The 17,299-nt window shown below is 45.0% G+C and overlaps 1 long non-coding RNA gene across 1 annotated transcript in view; it reads left to right on the top strand.

The window, feature by feature from the left end:
• Positions 1-14,920, top strand: part of LOC119087566 — a 43,324-nt gene extending 28,404 nt beyond the window's left edge. Inside the window, exon 3 of the long non-coding RNA XR_005091027.1 lies at positions 14,577-14,920. This is a non-coding gene — a long non-coding RNA (uncharacterized LOC119087566). The remainder of the gene's footprint in view (positions 1-14,576) is intronic.
• Positions 14,921-17,299: the final 2,379 nt, after the last annotated feature.

The raw sequence follows: 17,299 nt of genomic DNA, 5'->3' as shown, positions 1-17,299 counted from the left end.
TACTATGAAGGTCAAGAGAGATGGCTCATCAGTTAAGCGCACCTGCTGCTCTTACAGAGGACCTCAGTTTGATTCCCAGCACTTACATGGCCGCTCACAACCACCTGTAACTACAGTTCCAGGGGACCTGATGCCCTCTTCTGGCCTCTACAGGTATTAGGCATGCACATGGTATACATACAAACATGTAAGCAAAACTCATACCCATAAAAATTTTTTAAACTGTCATTAAAATATCCAAACATGAAACAAAGCAGAGAGGCAGGTGTGGTGGTGCACATCTGGAATTCCATCACATAGGAGGCTGAGGCAGAAAGAATCTGAGTTCAAGCCAGCCTGGGCTATGTATTAAGACTGTCTCCAAACAAAACTACTACCATCACCTCCAACAAGAACAAAGTGGAGTTCAATCTCAAGGCCTCCCCTCAAAATTTGATAAAATACAAAGAAAATCCCCAACATCATGGTATCTCATCCCTAAACTACTTTAGTTTAAACCTCCCCTAAAACAACAACAACAACAACAAAAACAAAAACAAACAAACAAACAAAAAAACAGAAGGAGCTAAGCCTGTTGAAGGCCTAATCCCAGTTACTCAGGAGATATCAGGGTGGCAAGTTCAATGCCTTCCAGGGAGAAGAGCAGAAAGCTGGCTTGAGTAACTTAGAGAGAGACCCTGTTTCAAAATAAAAAGAGTGAAAAGACAGCTGGGAATTGGGCTCAGTTAACAGAGCACTTGCTTACCATGCATGAAGACCTAGGCTTAATTTCCAGTGCTACAAAAACAAACAACAAAGAAACAAAAAAAAAAAAAAAAAAAAAAAAAAAAAAGAAACAAAAAAAAAACAACAACCAGAGAAATTCAACAGTCATTTCTTCACCCATCAAATTCATAGTCACCTTTAAATTTCTTTGGCTCTCTGAAACAGATGTTTTGATATCTCTGATCTCTACTGTTTGTTGCTTGACTAATCTGGTCTAATCTTCCTGCTAGGGTTCCTGGGTTCTTGGTGAGGAATTCTTTGGACAATATGACCTGAAGTTGTGAGGGTGTGCTCTGCCTATAGTTTGGGCTGTGTAGGAGCTAGGCCTGACTCAGTGAAGTTATATCGGTCTGGGGTGACCCCAGACAGTATCTGACTACTCCAAAGTCTACTGAAATCACGAGATTTAGTTTGCTGCCTCAGTTTGGCCGGGAGATGTCTTACATGGGCTCTGGCTGCAGCTTGCCTGGATAGAGAGGGTTGCAGAGGGCACCATCCGAGAATACCTGTGGTCCTTCAAGAAGTGGAAGAGTCTCGGGTCTCTGAACTGTGCTCTCTTGCTTTAAGAATGCCAGAAAAGGAGAAGAGCCAACTGAGGAAGAGAAGAACTTGAGGGCTCACCATTGGGTAGGCACAGCATGTAAGGGAGCAGAGGGCTGGGCAGTGGACCGTAAATGGACTTGTTGAAGTTTGAATGTGCAATGTCCCCCTTGTGTCTTTGAACTCTTGGTCTCTAATTAGTGGCATCATTTAGGAAGGCTGTGGGATGTTTAGGGGGTGGAGGTTTACTGGTGGAAGTGGGTCATGGGGAACAGACTCTGAGCTTTTATAGCCCAGCTCCACTCTCTGTTAGCGCTCTGTTTCCTGACTGCAGATGCACAGTGATGAGTCGCCGCCTCCTCCTTTCTGTTACCTATGTCCCCTTGAAGCATAAGCTGAAACAAACCCTTCTTTGCACTGATTGCTTCTTACCATTGCAGTGAGAAAAGTCGCCAGCACAGGGCTCTCACACTTTTTGGGACCTCACATGTTTTTTATATATTTTCTCTTCTACAGTTCAACATGACACCCTGGGCTCAGGCTGAGAAATTTATTCTGAGTTTGATCCTACTGGCCTCTCTACTGTGTTCTGGAATCTTCCTGTGGAATGGTTAGGATTTCTTTATCTTTCAAACCTGGTTGAGGGCATTGAACAAGACAAGATAGAACAGAGCCTGTGTCAATGCCTAGAGAAGTTTCTTGAGGTTGACAGCCAACCTTGAAGCCTCACAAATGTCTGGTCTATAGACACTATTTTTGTCACACATAGTCAATGCTCTTACAGTCCTTTTTAATGTAAATCCACATTTCCACCTTTTTTTTTTTTTTTTTGAACCTTTGGTTATAACTTGCCTAATCCCCTTCATGGCCACAGTAAACTGAAGTTGGGTGATAGTCTCTGCTCCCCGTGGGGTGATTATACCCCTTTTCTGCTGACAGAGTCCTTACTTCTCCCTTTCCTTCCATATAGACATCTGCATTCCTCTCTGGCTCTTTCTCTGTTAGATCTACCAGCCGTGGACCTGCCTCACTCGGTCGTCTGTCAGCCTTCACCTCCCCAGATGCTCTGTAGGGCTGGAAGAGACATCTCAGAGCTCAAACATATGCTCTTTGTTGGATTCCCCTAGCCTGCACACTTAATCACTCATGACAAAGGAAGGGATGTGAGCTGCCGTGGCCAGCTTTTGGCAAATCTGCACAGGTTCCTGGAAGCCACCGCTTCATTATTAAGTTTTAGGAAGTGACCCCAAGCAGAAATTGAGGGTGAGTTGCAACTTAGGGTTTGGAGCTGCAAAACAAATACTTCCCCAATGAGGATTATGTTACGAAGGAGAGGATGGGGGCTTTAGTTTAAAATTAATATAATAAACATAACCCAGTGTCCACATTTGGATCAGGCACTAAGTGTCTTGGGAAAGTTCTTTCTCTCCTGGCTGTCAATGTTATCCACAAACGGGAGCGGGTTTATTCAAGAAGATTCAAACTACTGTAAAATAAAGCAAATCGTTCTTAGCTGAAAAAGGAGGGGGCCAAGGAGGGGCTGAAACATGATGAAGCCAGAATGCCTGGAAGTCTCTGCCCTGGCCCATCTCTCCAACCTGCCCCAGCACGGCTGGGATCTTCCTCATCACCTGATTTAAATGATGACATCCAAGTCTCCACACTGCACACCTCTTCTTCATCCGTCGTCAGGGAAACATGTATAGAAAGAAGCAATGGCTTCTGAAATCCCTAAGGGGAACTGGTGGCAGAATGGAGATTTTTAAACCATGCCCCCGAGTAGGATTCCCTCTGCTACACTGGCGTATCTCAGCCTTGCCTGCTCTTGACTCAGATGATGGAATACTTTTCTCGTCACCATCTAAAACACAGCTACACAGTTATTTTAATTGTAAACAATATTTTTACTTATTCTTTGAAGATTTCATGCAACGTATTTTGATCACATCTGTCTAGCACTACCTTTCCCAGCTCCCTCTAGTGCCCCCCCCCACCCCATCTCTCCCTTAACTTCATGTTTCCTTTATAATTTGTTATGAAAGACTCCCTGAGTTGAATTAGTGCTGCCTGGATTCATACAACTATGGGGTCATTTCCTGGAGCATGGGTGACCTGCTGGTGGCCATGTCTGCAGAGGAGATTGACCCTTCCTCCCTCAGCAGCCACCAAACACCAGGATTCTTCTACTAGAGGTGGGGCCTTAGAGGCTCCTTCCCCATCCACGCTGGCATAGTTTTTGACTGATAGCTATCCATTATTGGCCTTCTTGGATAAATATATCTGTTATAGAATATCAATAAAACAATGGTTATTTCTCTATGGGGGTCAACTCTGAATATTCTGTCCTAGTCTATCCTCCAAGGCCCCACTCCCTCTCCTCCATGTCCCCATTGTATCCTGTGCCCCTCTGTCTTATGCTACCCTACCCCACCCACTCCATCCCAAGCTATCTCATTTAATAACTAAAGTTCTAGTTGCCACTTGAATTTGTATTCATTCCTCTCAGGGTAAAGCTGGTAAATAAAGTTTTATTGACAACTGTCATACCTCTTATTACATATTAACTAAGGCTGTTTTCCTACTAAAGCAGAATGCTTTCTGTGATCCTATTATGATTCTATAGTAGAATGCTACTATGATCCTCCTATGATCAGTTACAGTGAAGAGAGTATGCCCCAGAAAGCCAAACCCCCTAAGCATATAGGCATTTACACTTTCAGACGCCTGCCATTATCAATAGGGGGACCTGATTTCCCCCAAGATACTGGTATAGGAACTCAACACGATTAAGCATTGGCAAATACTGTTAGCCACCGCTAACTGCTGTTGAGAATGTTGGTTTTGTGTGTTTGATTTCTTTTCTCTGAATGAGTGACATCACTGCAGTGGAACAGTGGTGGCGGCCGCAGCAAGCAGCCCTTAGTGGTAGCAGCCGCGGCAGCAGGGGCAGCAGAAGGAAGATGGTGGGCAAGGAGCTCCAGGGAGGAACCAGCAGAAGCAGCTCCAGGGGGGCACCTGAGGTGAAAGAACACTGAGGGGTGTGGACGGCCAAGACTGTGGAAGGCAGAGGCCTGTGACGGGCTGAAGCTGCAAGACTCCGAGTCCCAGTCACTAGAACCAGGACACCAGGTGAGAACTAGTCACTGCTGGGGGCTCGGGGGCCATTGCCTGCTGCCACTGCTAGCTCTGTCCTGAGTGGGAACCTGGATGATCACAGTGGCCTGACTTGAGAACCTAGAGGTGTAAGTATTTGGCCTTTCAAGCTTAGGACTACTTGTTCTTAGGATTAAGCTGCTGTGGGAGAATGCTCTTGTACATTGTAAAGATTTGTCACTGGAATTGGCGTAATAAAACGCTGGTTGGCCAGTAGCCAGGCAGGAAGTATGGGCGGGGCGACCAGACTAGGAGGATTCTGGGAAGAGGAAGGGCAGAGTCAGGAGATGCTATCCAGCAGCCCAAAGAACAAGATGCCAGCAGACCAGTCACACCACGGCCATGTGGCAAAATATAGATTAATAGAAATGGGTTAATTTAAGATGTCAGAGCTAGCTAGCAATAAACCTGAGCCATAGACCAAACAGTTTGAATGATTATTCTGTAAAACTGGCTGCTGCCCAGCAGGACTGAGAAACTTCAGTCTACAACTGGCACCCAATGTAGGGTACGGACCATAACCCTGAGATTAAGAGTCTCATGTGCTACCCACTGAGCTAGCTGGGCTACACTAAACCATAAGCATCTAGGTCTGTTAGTGTCCCTGTAGCTCTTAGCACTGGAGGAACTGGAATTTGACAGCATTTAAGATAAATAGTCTTTTGCCTATTCACATTTCCATCAAGACTTAGCAAGACAGACAAATAACAAAACCAAAACCATACAAAAATCCAGACAGGGCTGGAGAGATAGTCTAGTGGTTAAGAGCACTGGCTGCTCTTCCAGAGGATCTAGGTTCCATCTCCAGAACCCATACTGCAGCTCACAACTGTGGGTAACTCCAGTTCCAGGGGATCTGATGCTCTTTTCTGTCCTCCAGGGGCACTGCACACATATGGTGTACAGACATCCATGCAGGCAAAACACCCACACCTGTAAAAGAAATAGTAATAATTAAAAAAAAAAAAAAAAGAACCCAGAAAGCCTATTGGTTACAACCTTACTGTGCCAGGCTGAATCTTGCCATGAGTGAAGTGTGACTATGGGTGAGAAAGAAAGGAGGAAACAGAAAGGCCTGTGAGCCCCGAGTTCCACGTGCTTCCGAGTTTAACCGCATAAAGAGGGGACAGAGAATGGGCGCCATCTGCAGGCCTGTTGTACGCTGGAGGCTTTGTGAGGGCTTTGGCTCTCATAACTCTAAGAGCCAAAGACTACTGCTTCTGAATTGGCTTTAGGGAGCAGGTGGAAGGGGGAAGAGACAGGACCCCATCTGGTTTCCAATCCCAGATCCTGCAGCTAGGGCCTATGGAGAAGTCTGTTCAGGAGTCACTGATTGGCAGTTCCAGATTCAGACTCTCCCAAGCACAGCTCCTAGTGGAGATGCTCTGGCTTTCCTCTCCACTGGTCCATGGTCTGACAGGTACGAGGTTGTTACCATGTCTTTACACAGCCTGTTGTTTGACTTGCTGCCTCATTAATGCGTGATGGAGGGGAGCTGCCATCTTGTATGCAATACAGAGACCCAGAGTGCGTCCTGGGTACCATGGAGATGTAGTGATGGCCTTCTCAAATGAAACATGACAGGCAGCACCTTAGGAACTGGGGTTTGGATTTATTGGTAAGAATAAATGAGACAGATTTTTTTGTTGTCGTTAATTAGGAACAAGTGTTCACATGTCCCAAGTTTCACTCACGGAGACAGTGGCATAGAAACCGTTCTTATGATGTGACACAGTTGCTTTTGTACTTGAGGATCACAGGTTTCTGGACTGGATCTACATTATGGAAATGCAGTCAGTTCACTCCAGCTCCTCGCTTGCATGTATTACAAGAGCAGATTGTAGAGTTCAATGGCACACATAGTTCGTGTGTTCATCTGTATGTGTGTGTGTGTGTGTGTGTGTGTGTGTGTGTGTGCATGATGCAAAGTGTACTTCAAAAATACCATCTGCTAGTGACTGAACAAATGCAGTATGTTTCTGTTTATGTGGCCATTGCTAAAGCTTACTACTACCTTCCATTTGGAGACAATGAAGGAGGAGAAACTTCTTTGCTGAGCACCTACTATGTGCCAGGTACTATGCTAGGTTCTGTGTATTCCCTCACTTAGTTGCTCCAGCAACTCTTTCACATGTTTGACACATGTTAGACATTTTGTCATATGTGACATATATTTATTATGCTGCTATTATATGTCATGGGCTATGTGAGCAACAGCAGGGTGCAGGAGGAAGCAAAACTAACATGCCCTGTGTCCTCTGGAATCTATGCTTAGTGGGGATGCTGAATTATAAAGCATAAAAAGGGAGAAAGAATGCAAGGCTCCATCATAGTGACGACTGGGGTGACCTGTTCTAGACCAGTATATGCCACAGAAGTGTATTGTAAGCCAGAATATAAGCTATATGCATCATTTGAAAACTTCTGGGACTGCAGAGATGGCTCAGTGGTTAAGAGTGTTTGCTGATCCTGCAGAGGACCTGAGTTCATGTGTCAGCATCCACACTCAGCAGTTCAGAAACACCCATGACTTCAGCTCTGGGGAAGCTGGTGCCTCTTTTGGCCTCTGTAGCCACTCACACACATGTGTGCATAGTCACACACAGATACAGATACATACAGTTTTTTTTTTTAATTAAATTTTTGGTAGAACAGGAAGAAAAGTAAAAAGAAAGGAGAAATTATATATTTGAGTCAACATACCTAAAATATTATCATTTTAAACACATAACTGACATTAAAATTTTCAGTGATGTATTTTGTACTTGTATAGTCTAATCAAGCTTTCAGAAATCTAGCTTGTATTTCCTGCTCCCAGTACTTCCCAGTTCAGATTCACCTGTTTCCGGCACTCAATGGCTGTGTGTTTGATGATTGCCCCACTGGACAGCCTAGCTGCAGACTAAGGCATCATGGGAGAGCTCCCTAAGGAAGGGATCTCCTTGGCGAGCTCTGAAGGATGAGTACAGGCTGAAGAGATACAGGAGGTATAGGCAATGGGTACAGAGAGGCCTGACTGAACACAAGTTCCTGTGGAGGGATGGAAAGGCAGCATGGCTGGATGTCAGTAGATCTGAGTAGCCTTCAAGAGGTCAGGCTCAAATGATCTCAACTGTATTGGAAAGTAAGAATTCTTTTTAAATATTAAAAAAAAAGTGGAAAGTCACTGAGAACCTTTAAGGTCAAATGAATTAACCTTCAACACACAGAGATAAATGAAGTCACTAATGCTTGGAGCCTATGGTGGTTTGGATGAGACCCCCATAGGCTCATAGTAAGTACTTATCCCAAGTTAGTGAAACTGTTTGGGAAGGATTGGGAGGTGTGGTCTTTTTGGAGAAGGTGTGTCACTGGGGGTTGGCTTGGAGCTTTAAGCCCATGCCAGACTCAGTGTCTCTCTCTTGACCTGCAACTTGCAGATCAGATGTGATCTATCACTATGCCTGCCTAGCTGCTATGATGTCCACAGCCAACATTCTGAAACCATAAGCAAGGCCCAAGTTAAATGTATATATATATATATATATATAGTCATGGTGTCTTCACAGCAACAGAACAGTAACTAAGATAGAGACTCATACAGGTGGCCAACTCTACCCAGTCCCTGCCCCTTGCTATGCAGGTGCTGAGCTGCCCTGATTCTAGACAGCATCTGGGGATAGGACCAAGTTTTCTTCTAAAAAATTACTAGGTTAGCATATAAAAAATGGGTTTCATCAAAATAGATAAGAATCTTATAAATTAAAAGAAAAAAGTACAAAAAAATTAAAAAAAAAAAAAAAAAAAAAAAAAAAAAAAAAAAAAAATGGGTTTCATCATGATGTCTTCATATGTACAAAAAACAGAGTACAACACATTTTCTCTTCCTCTGCCATATCTTCCCCATGCTCCCCACCTCCAGATTGCTTCCTTTCTTCCCCCAGAATGTCCTCCATTTCTATCTTCCTAGTACATGTATTCCTGTACTCTGTTTCCACCTCCCATAACATCTCTTCCTTCTCTTATGAGTCCCCTTTCATGACAAATACACACACACACACACACACACACACACACACACACACACACACAGCCTGTGTGCACACATTATTTTAAATTTGGGTTCTATACATGACAGAAAACATGCAGCATTTGTCTTTTAGAATCTAGCTTATTCCATTAGCAGTAATGATCTCTAGTTACATTCATTTCACCTACAAATGTCATGATTCCATTTTTCTTTATGGCTGTATAAAATTCTGTTGTTTATAGGGACTACATTTTCTTCAGCACTCATTTGTTGATGGACATCTAGGTGGTTTGATTTCTTGACTATTATAAACAGTTCAACACAGATGTGCAAGCATTTCTGTGGCATGTTGACCTAGAGTCCTTCAGCTCTGTCCCCAGGAGAAGTATAGCTGGGACATGTAGTAGCTTTATTTTTAGCTTTTTGGGAAATCTGAACACTGACTTCCATAATGGCTGCTCCAGTTTGCATTCTCACCAGCCGAGAACAAAGGTGTCTCTTTCCCTGGATCCTCATCTGCCTTTGTTCGTGTGATTTTTCCATGAGAGCCATTCTGGCTGGGGAGAGATGGAATCTCAAAGCAGTTTTAATTTGTATTCTTCTGATGACTAAGGATGTGGAGCAGTTTTCAAGTATTTATGCCATTCTTATTTCTACTTTTGAGAACTGTCTGTTCAGTTCATTACCCATTTTCTGGATTGGATGATGTTTTTCTGTTGTTTACAGTTTGCAACTCTATTATGGGTATTAACCCTCTGTCTGAGATGTAGTGGGCAAAGATTTCTTTTCCCATTATGTAGATTACCTCTTCACACCACTGATTGTTTTCTTTGCTGTGCAGAAGCTTCTTAGTTTTGTGTAACCCCACTTTCCCATATTTGAGATTGTTTTCTGTGCTGTTGAATCCTGTTCAGAAAACTCTTGCCTTTGCCCCTGTCTTCACATGTTTTTCCCTAGTAGTTTGTACTGTGGAATATTTCTTTATGCTGTGTGAATATATGTCTGTGAATGGGTTAATAAAAAAGCTGACTGACCAATAGCCGAACAGGATAAAGTTAGGTAGGAGAGCCAAACTAAGAATGATGGGAAGAAGAAGAGAGGAGTCTGAAGTTGCCAGCTGTCTAGATCATGGGGACCCCTCAAAAGACCACCATGGAGACTGACTGTATGCAAATTCAAAGAGCCTTTATTTAAACTTGAGCTTGGACCTTCTGCATGATTGGAGAGCAGAGAGCCCTGAGCCCGGGTGGGGTAGGATTTTTATCATAGCAGAGGTTGGGGTGAGGGGATTTTCAGGGTTGGGTTCAGTACCCTGATTGGCTGACATTTGTCTAGAGGTATAGGTGTTTGCTGGGAATGTTTGGAATGTCAGGCATTTCCTCTTAGATGTTGGCCCCTCCTGGGTGTCAGCTTATGGCTCTTCTTGGGGACCAGGTACTACCTACAGGTAAGCCTTCCATGGCAGCTGTGACTGGGCCCTAAGCATGTGGTCAAGCTGTTTTGGGCCTCCCACACGCAGAGGGAGATGCAGAGGGAGCAGGAGATGAATGTGACATGCTAATAAAGGTACCACCATGTGGCAGAGCATAAATAAAAAATATGGGTTAACTTAAAATGTAAGAGCTAGTTATTAATAAGCTTGGGCTATTGGCCAAGAATTTATAATTTATATTGTCTCTGAGTCAGTTATTTAGGAAGTGGCTGCTAGTTATTTTGGAACAGGTGGTCAGGACAGGAAAACTCTGCCTACAAGTTTCAAAGTTTCAGATCTTATATTAAGGTCTCTGCTCAATTTTGAATTAATGGATGAGAGATACAGATCTAGTTTTGCTATGACTGGAGCTACTCCACTCTGTCTGACATGTCCATCAAGAGCCATGAACTCGGAATTCACAGACAGCTGTGTCCTGGGATAGATGGTCCCAGAGGACAGTTGGTTTGCTTCCAATCCTTGGAGAAGACACAGGACAGCTGGGGCTTCTCAGGCATGTCCACTCTCCACCCTAAATAGCCACTGGAAGCTGGCTATGGCAGTGGTGGGCAGTATACTTTGACAGTCCTGGTTATGTATATGGGTTTGCTCATGTCCCACAAGGTTCTGGGGCTCCCTCTGTTCAGGGGTCCCACCTCCTATGGGTGTCTGACACCTTGCTTTTGCAGGTATCTTCTGGTTCCTCTGCATTGGAACAAGTCTGGGAATTAGGAAGCTAGGGAAGACCTCTGCCATGCGCACATCGTCCCTTTCTCTTTGGGGTTCTTTCCCTCAACAACCCGGGTGGAGGGAGGGAGGCTCTGACACAAGCCTCACACATTCCAAGGGAGGCTAAGGGAAGAACCAAGACTGAGGTGTGCAAAGCTTAGGGAGATGGGTTTGTTTCCCTGAAGGAGGCAACATCCAAGCATCTGGGCTGTCAGATGTTTGGCTGCCAGATGGAGAGAAGTTGAGTAGAGGCACAGAACATCAGGGAGACCTTAGTCACCCTCCAAGAGTAGTGGTTCCTATAATCCAGGCCCTGGATTAGCAATAGCCCATGAGCAGTTTCCACCGGATCCTGATGAAATAGGGAAAGTGCACACTTTTTCTCATAGTGCTCACTTTTTTTTTTCCAAATGCTAAGATCGCTCCCTACCCCCTTTTTTGTATCAAGTTGCAATATCTTGGGCTTGAGGTACAGCTCAGTTGGTAGTGCTTGCCTAGAACACATGAAGCCCTGGGTTGGATTCCCAACACTACATGAATTTAGATATGGTGTTGTGTGCCTGTGGTCTTATCACCTGGGAAGCAAAGGCAGCAAGTTCAGAAACTCAAGGCCATCCTCAACTATACAGTGAGTTCAAGGCCAGCCTGGGCTACAATGAGGCCCATCTCAGGAAAAGAAAAAAGATGTATCATTTTGCATGAAGTGATGGCAATAACATATCATTGTTAATTTTTTATTGCCTCTTACTCAGTCACCAACATTATCAATTCTCCCAAAGAGTATTTTTGAAGTCGTAATGGTCCATGAAATTCAAAACTATTGACTGCATGTGCTGTCTTGTTTGTTGTCCCAAAGCCAAGCCATCAGAGTGGCTTCCATACCACTCCACCAGTATAACATCAAGGGAAGCCCCAGCACGTCTCACCACTTATGGGAGAAGATAGCAGCAATCCCAGTGAGCATTGCAGCTGCAGGAGGTTCCAGGAAGGGACCAAGGATCTGGGGCTAGAACACTATCCCTGGAGAGAAGGTGCCAAGAAAGGGACACAGGCCAGGAGTCTGCCTGATAGAGTTGGGCTCGGGTCTAGCACAGAAATCAAGTGCTTGATAGGGAACTTGGACAAAAGGGGTCCAACTATGTGGATGGAGCCAAACTATGGATAGAGAGGATTGTGAGCCAGAGTGGCCCCTGGGAGTCCAGTGCTACTTAGCTATTCATGAAGCTTTCTCAAGGCTCCTGGAGAACATTGATGTTCTCCTTTACCGATCAGGTTGCTGCCGACTTGAGCTGAATGGAGTATGCTGGGAGAGGCCTCAGCAGCTAGAATATTGAGGAGAGAGAAAGATTGGAGCTCATGCTGCAGACAATAGCACCTGTGTGTCCCATGTGGCACCACAGGGAAGGGAATTTGGTGATTTTGTTCTGTTATCCTCTGGAGACTCATTGCTATATGAATACATTCCAGGCCCTAAAGAGTTTGGTGAGATACAGCTGACTTTACTTAATCCCGAATTCCCGAGATGGTTATCAAATGGGACCTTGTGTTAACTGCAAGCCTAATGACCTAGCTCATCACCAACAACCTAGGAGACATGCTGTGCAAATCCAGAGGCCAACTGGATTCTTTCTGCTTTGAGTGTGTGTGTGTGTGTGTGTGTGTGTGTGTGTGTGTGTGTGTGTGTATGAGAGAGAGACAGGGGTGGTGGTGGTGTGGTGTATGTGCATGAACAAGCAAGCAACAGATAAGTCTTCCAATTAACAGTGGACATTCCATGGAGCTACCATCTGCTACCTAAGATGGTCACCTTAATGAGCTCTGACAAGGATACTGAACCTTTCTTTGCTTTGGCTGTGATTTCAGCTTTCGGGGAGGGGCTTCTTGGCTTACTTTCACAACTGTGGGAAACCCACCAGAATGGGTTTCCCACCAGTGCCTTGAATTCTTTCATTTCTGCTCTGTGTCCAGGCAGTTTGGTTGCTATTCATTTTCTACAGTATTTATGACCAGCTGGTGCTCTGTGATATGTCCAATGCAGCTGAAAAGCACTCAGCTCAGCGTGGCAACACTCCCTACCTGTGTACAGAGCATGAGCTATGAACGGGATAATTTTACTGGTCAAAAAGAAGAGAGAGAGAGAGAGAGAGAGAGAGAGAGAGAGAGAGAGAGAGAGAGAGAGAGAGAGAGAGAGAGAGAGAAGAAAAACAAAACAAAAAAACCCCACCAAAATTGGTCCAGGAAGAGTATGGAACTTAGAGATGCTTTGCCACCTAGATGTGACCTAATTGTTACCTTGCCTTCTTGGAGAGGGAGGTCAGTGTCTCCTGGTGGACCCAAGTCTGACTGTCTGCATCTGTTACTTTGGCCTTGGGCTAGTTATTTAACCCTTCTCGGCACCAGTTCTCTGGTCTTCAGCAACATCTGTCTCACAGGATTGTACAGAAGCTTGAACACGCACAGGTAAGGAAACATGGAAAGTGCCAGTCACCACTGTCAGAGGAGGACTTCTCACCCTTCGTAATTACTGATATGTTTCTAGTGTGGCATTTAGAAGTGGAGGAAGAAACTGATATGGAGTCACAACTTGCCCCCACGGTTGGGCATGGTCGCGTATGTCCTGTGGGACCTAGTCACTTCCACCTAGTCATTTCCGGGTCAAAACATTTTGCATGACCAGGACCCTGTGGCTTTGCATGGTTGCATAAAGTGCGCAGCACAACCATGTGATCTACATACATGCGTGGAATAGCCAATGGGCCTGTGTGCACAGGCGCGGCCCAGCCTTTATAAGCCGGCGCCATGATTCCCAGCCTCATCTTCACTCACATGTCTTTCCACAGGCCTGTGCACCTCTGTCTCTTTATCTTATCTTTTATTTATTTATTTTTTTAATTATATTTTATTTTATTTTACAATACATTCAGTTCTACATATTAGCCACGGGTTCCCCTATTCTCCCCCTCCCTCCCCTATCCTCCCCCTCCCCCCCCCCCTTACTCCCAGCCCACCCCCCATCCCACCTCCTCCAGGCAAATCCCCCCCTCCGCCCCCAGGACTGCGATCAACCTGGTAGACTCAGTCCAGGCAGGTCCAGTCCTTCTCCCAGACTGAGCCAAGTGTCCCTGCATAAGCTCCAGGTTCAAACAGCCAACTCATGCAATGAGCACAGACTTGTCCACTGCCTAGTTGCCTCCAAACTGATCAAGCCAATCAACTGTCTCACTATTCAAGGCCTGATCCAGCTGGGGCCCTCAGCCTTTGGTTCATAGTTCATGTGTTTCCATTCATTTGCTATTTTTTCCCATAATTGAGTGAAACCGAAATTTATTATAAGCCACAGTCGTCCTAGGACTCCATGCATATATATAGCTCCATGTTCTATGGTTGTGGTTTGATTGTTCTTTATTTTATATCTAGAATCCACTTATGAGTGATACATACCATGACTGTCTTTCTGGTTTGGTTACCTCACTCAGGATATTTTTTCTAGTTCCATCCATTTGCCTGCAAATTTCATGCTTTCATTGTTTTTCTCTGCTGAGTATCTCCATTGTGTATATGTACCACATTTTTTTTTCATCCATTCTTCCGTTGATGGGCATCTAGGTTGTTTCCAGGTTCTGGCTATTACAAATAGTGCTGCTATGAACATAGCTGAGCATGTATCTTTATGGTATGGATCAGCATTCCTTGGTATATGCCCAAGAGTGGATGCTAGGTCTTGAGTAGTTCGATCCTAATTTTCTGAGAAACCGCCATACTGATTTCCACAGTGGTTCTTTATCTTATCTTAATAAAACTCTTGTTAGTGGATTCTGTTGTGTTTCGTGATGTTTCCTCACAGGGTAAGAGCGCCGCAAGTAACCAACAGAAACTGATTCCCTTTTAACGTTTATCTCATGTCCATAGAGACTCCATCTTGCTTTCTGAAGAAGGACAACAGAGAAGACAAGGACGAGAAGAAGGACAACATACAAGAAACATCATCACAACCCAGTGCACATGTACTGTACACAACACAGCCTTGGACTCGGTGTAGGGGTCAATAGGACGGCGTGTGCAGAGTACTCAGCACTGAGGAGCTGTGTAGTGAAGGGTTACTGTGACAGTGTGCGCAGAGTACTCAGTACTGGGAAATATGCACAGTGAAGGGTTATTAAATTTAATTAAATCCCCAGGGTCACCAGTGGGTAGATCTGGGGAGGAATTTATGTGGTGTCACGTGTATTTCCTAGTTTAATTCCCTGTAATAAAGTGCTCTGATGGAAGATCGGGGTTCACAGTATGGTCAACACCCATTGTCTTGCCAGGACCTGCTTTTCTCCATTAATATGTAAGGAGACTTGGTTTTCTAGCAGCTGCCATCAGAGGCTACAGGAGGAAACAGACCAGGACAAAAACTAGGACTGTTGTTACTGCCTGGCCTTGAGAGTGTCTGAGTGCTGAGCTCAGAAGGTGAAGTCAGAAGTGGGGACACTTTGACAAGCTGGGGTGGAGTCTTGGGGGAGAGATGAATACAGAGTTGGATGCTTTGCTCTGTCCAGCTCTAGGTGGATCCCACTCTGTTCTGGCTGTGGAATATTCTGGGCACATTGGGAGATAGCAGTGCCCTGGTTGGGAGATGGCAGCTTTTTATAATGTGTACCTGCTGCTTGGACAGCAGGAAGGAAAAATTAGAGCAGGAGGAGAAGGTATGGGGACACTCTCGGTGACCGTGGGGGTATTTTTGTAGATCTGTGTGCATCTGAGTCCTCCTACATGTACCTACACCAGGAGAGCAGGCGCTCTGGCAGAGATGCAGATCCACAGCATTCTTATTGCCGCTTGTCACCCTCCACTCGGTGTCACAGCAGACATCACTAATCCATCACTAGCCTCTTCCCCATGAGCTCAGTGCTTTTCAACCTTGAGTCTCCCTCAGACTCCACCAGTGAAGTCAAGAGAGATGAGAAGCTGTGCGGTCTCTGATACATCACCTGACCTGAGCAGAGCCTTCAGGGCTCAGCAGGGCCAGGTCCTGCCTGATGGCCAAGCCTCTTTCCCCAGTCCCTTATCACCCAAGCTTTCTGAATCTGACCACAGCATACAACCCTACTTCCATGATTTTGTCCTCCAGACAGAAATATTCTTTGCCATCCTTCCAATCAATGTATGGTGTGTGTGTCCTTTAAGATCCCTCCTCTGTGACACTTTCCTGGACCATGATAGGTCTTTCCAGCATCTTTGGAAATCTAAGCTGCTCTGTCTCCACTGCTGCCAGAGTTTACTCCACATAGTCACCGAGACAGTGGGGTAGCCTGCGTCATTACTATGAACCTAATCTTGTTGTCTCTGCATACACATTAACCTCAAGTCCTTAGAGCTGGGCATGTGGCTTAGTAGTAGAGCTCTTACCTAGCACTCCCAAGGTCCTGGGTTCAATTTCCCATTCTACACATCTAACCCTTAAACCTCAGTATACTGAGGTGGGTAAGATTAATTAAGAGTGTAAGAATGCTGTTTGAAGCAGTAGAACTAATGCCCTCTAAAAGGAAGAGGAGAATCAGGTGTTCCTGCTCTTTGAAGACATGGCAAAGAGCACCTGCTGGCTGGGAAGAGAAAACACAGATACCAAACCCCACTGGAACCCGTATCTTGGAGTTACCTGCCTCCTCAAAGCCAATGTCTTCTGTTGAAGCCCAACACTCTGTGTTAGTTTGTTATGGCAGCTGAACTGAGCTAAGACACTCATGTCATCCACTTCTCAGTTAACACACAGAGCCCTGGGCCATGCACAAGGGCTACACTAATAAGAGGCAAAAAGCCCTGGATTCAGGGACTACATTAGTCACTTTTACTAGGAGGGACAGGTAGAGACAAACACATGATCCAAGGCTAAGGGCACTGGAGATAGAGCCTTGTAAGCACAGTGTGCCATGGGCATGGAGACTGTACCATCATAGTTGGAATGCTGGAGTTTCAAGTCACAGATCTCAACTTGATTCCTGTAATCAACATGACCTTGACCACGTTACTTGACCACCCTGAACTTCAGTTGTTTTTCCTATAAATAAGGATAAATAGTAATAGTTCTTGAAAGGTTAATTAAGGATGAAAGGAGGTGAAGCCAGGAAAATACTTGATGCACACATGGGGAGCACAGATAATTATTTAAAATATCGCCAGCAGCACATAGAAAAGATGCTTCAGTCACAGTGGAAGTACAGTTAAGAAAAAGAAGAGATTCAATTGGAAATCACTTTCACAGGATGGCTAGCAGCTAACCAGAGAAGGAGTGTGAGAGACACCTCCTCAGGCAGAAGAAATGGGATTTACCAGTCCAGGGGGACAGGAAAGAGCATGCTGTGTTCTGGGGACTTCTGACTGGCTGGTAAGATCTGACAAACTTAATGGGTGCCAGGAATGTGGTCAGATGAAACAGGTGTGGCTGGGGAGTTGTCAGAAGCCTGGCTTGGGGTCCTCAGATTTAGGGGAAGAGGGAGGTTAAAGACATAAGTACGTTCTAAGAGGACAAAGAAGCAGTGATGTCCAGTTGGTTTGGATTCTCTGTGGGGTAAGAGGAGAGGAGAGGCCACCAGAAGAGGTAATTCTGACAAGAGACCATTTGTAAGATGACTGCAAGGGATAGGTAG

The sequence above is a fragment of the Peromyscus leucopus genome, chromosome 1 (assembly GCF_004664715.2).
Source record: "Peromyscus leucopus breed LL Stock chromosome 1, UCI_PerLeu_2.1, whole genome shotgun sequence".
NCBI lineage: Eukaryota > Metazoa > Chordata > Mammalia > Rodentia > Cricetidae > Peromyscus > Peromyscus leucopus.
Note: the sequence above shows the minus strand (reverse complement) of the source record. Positions and strands in the feature narration are given on the sequence as shown.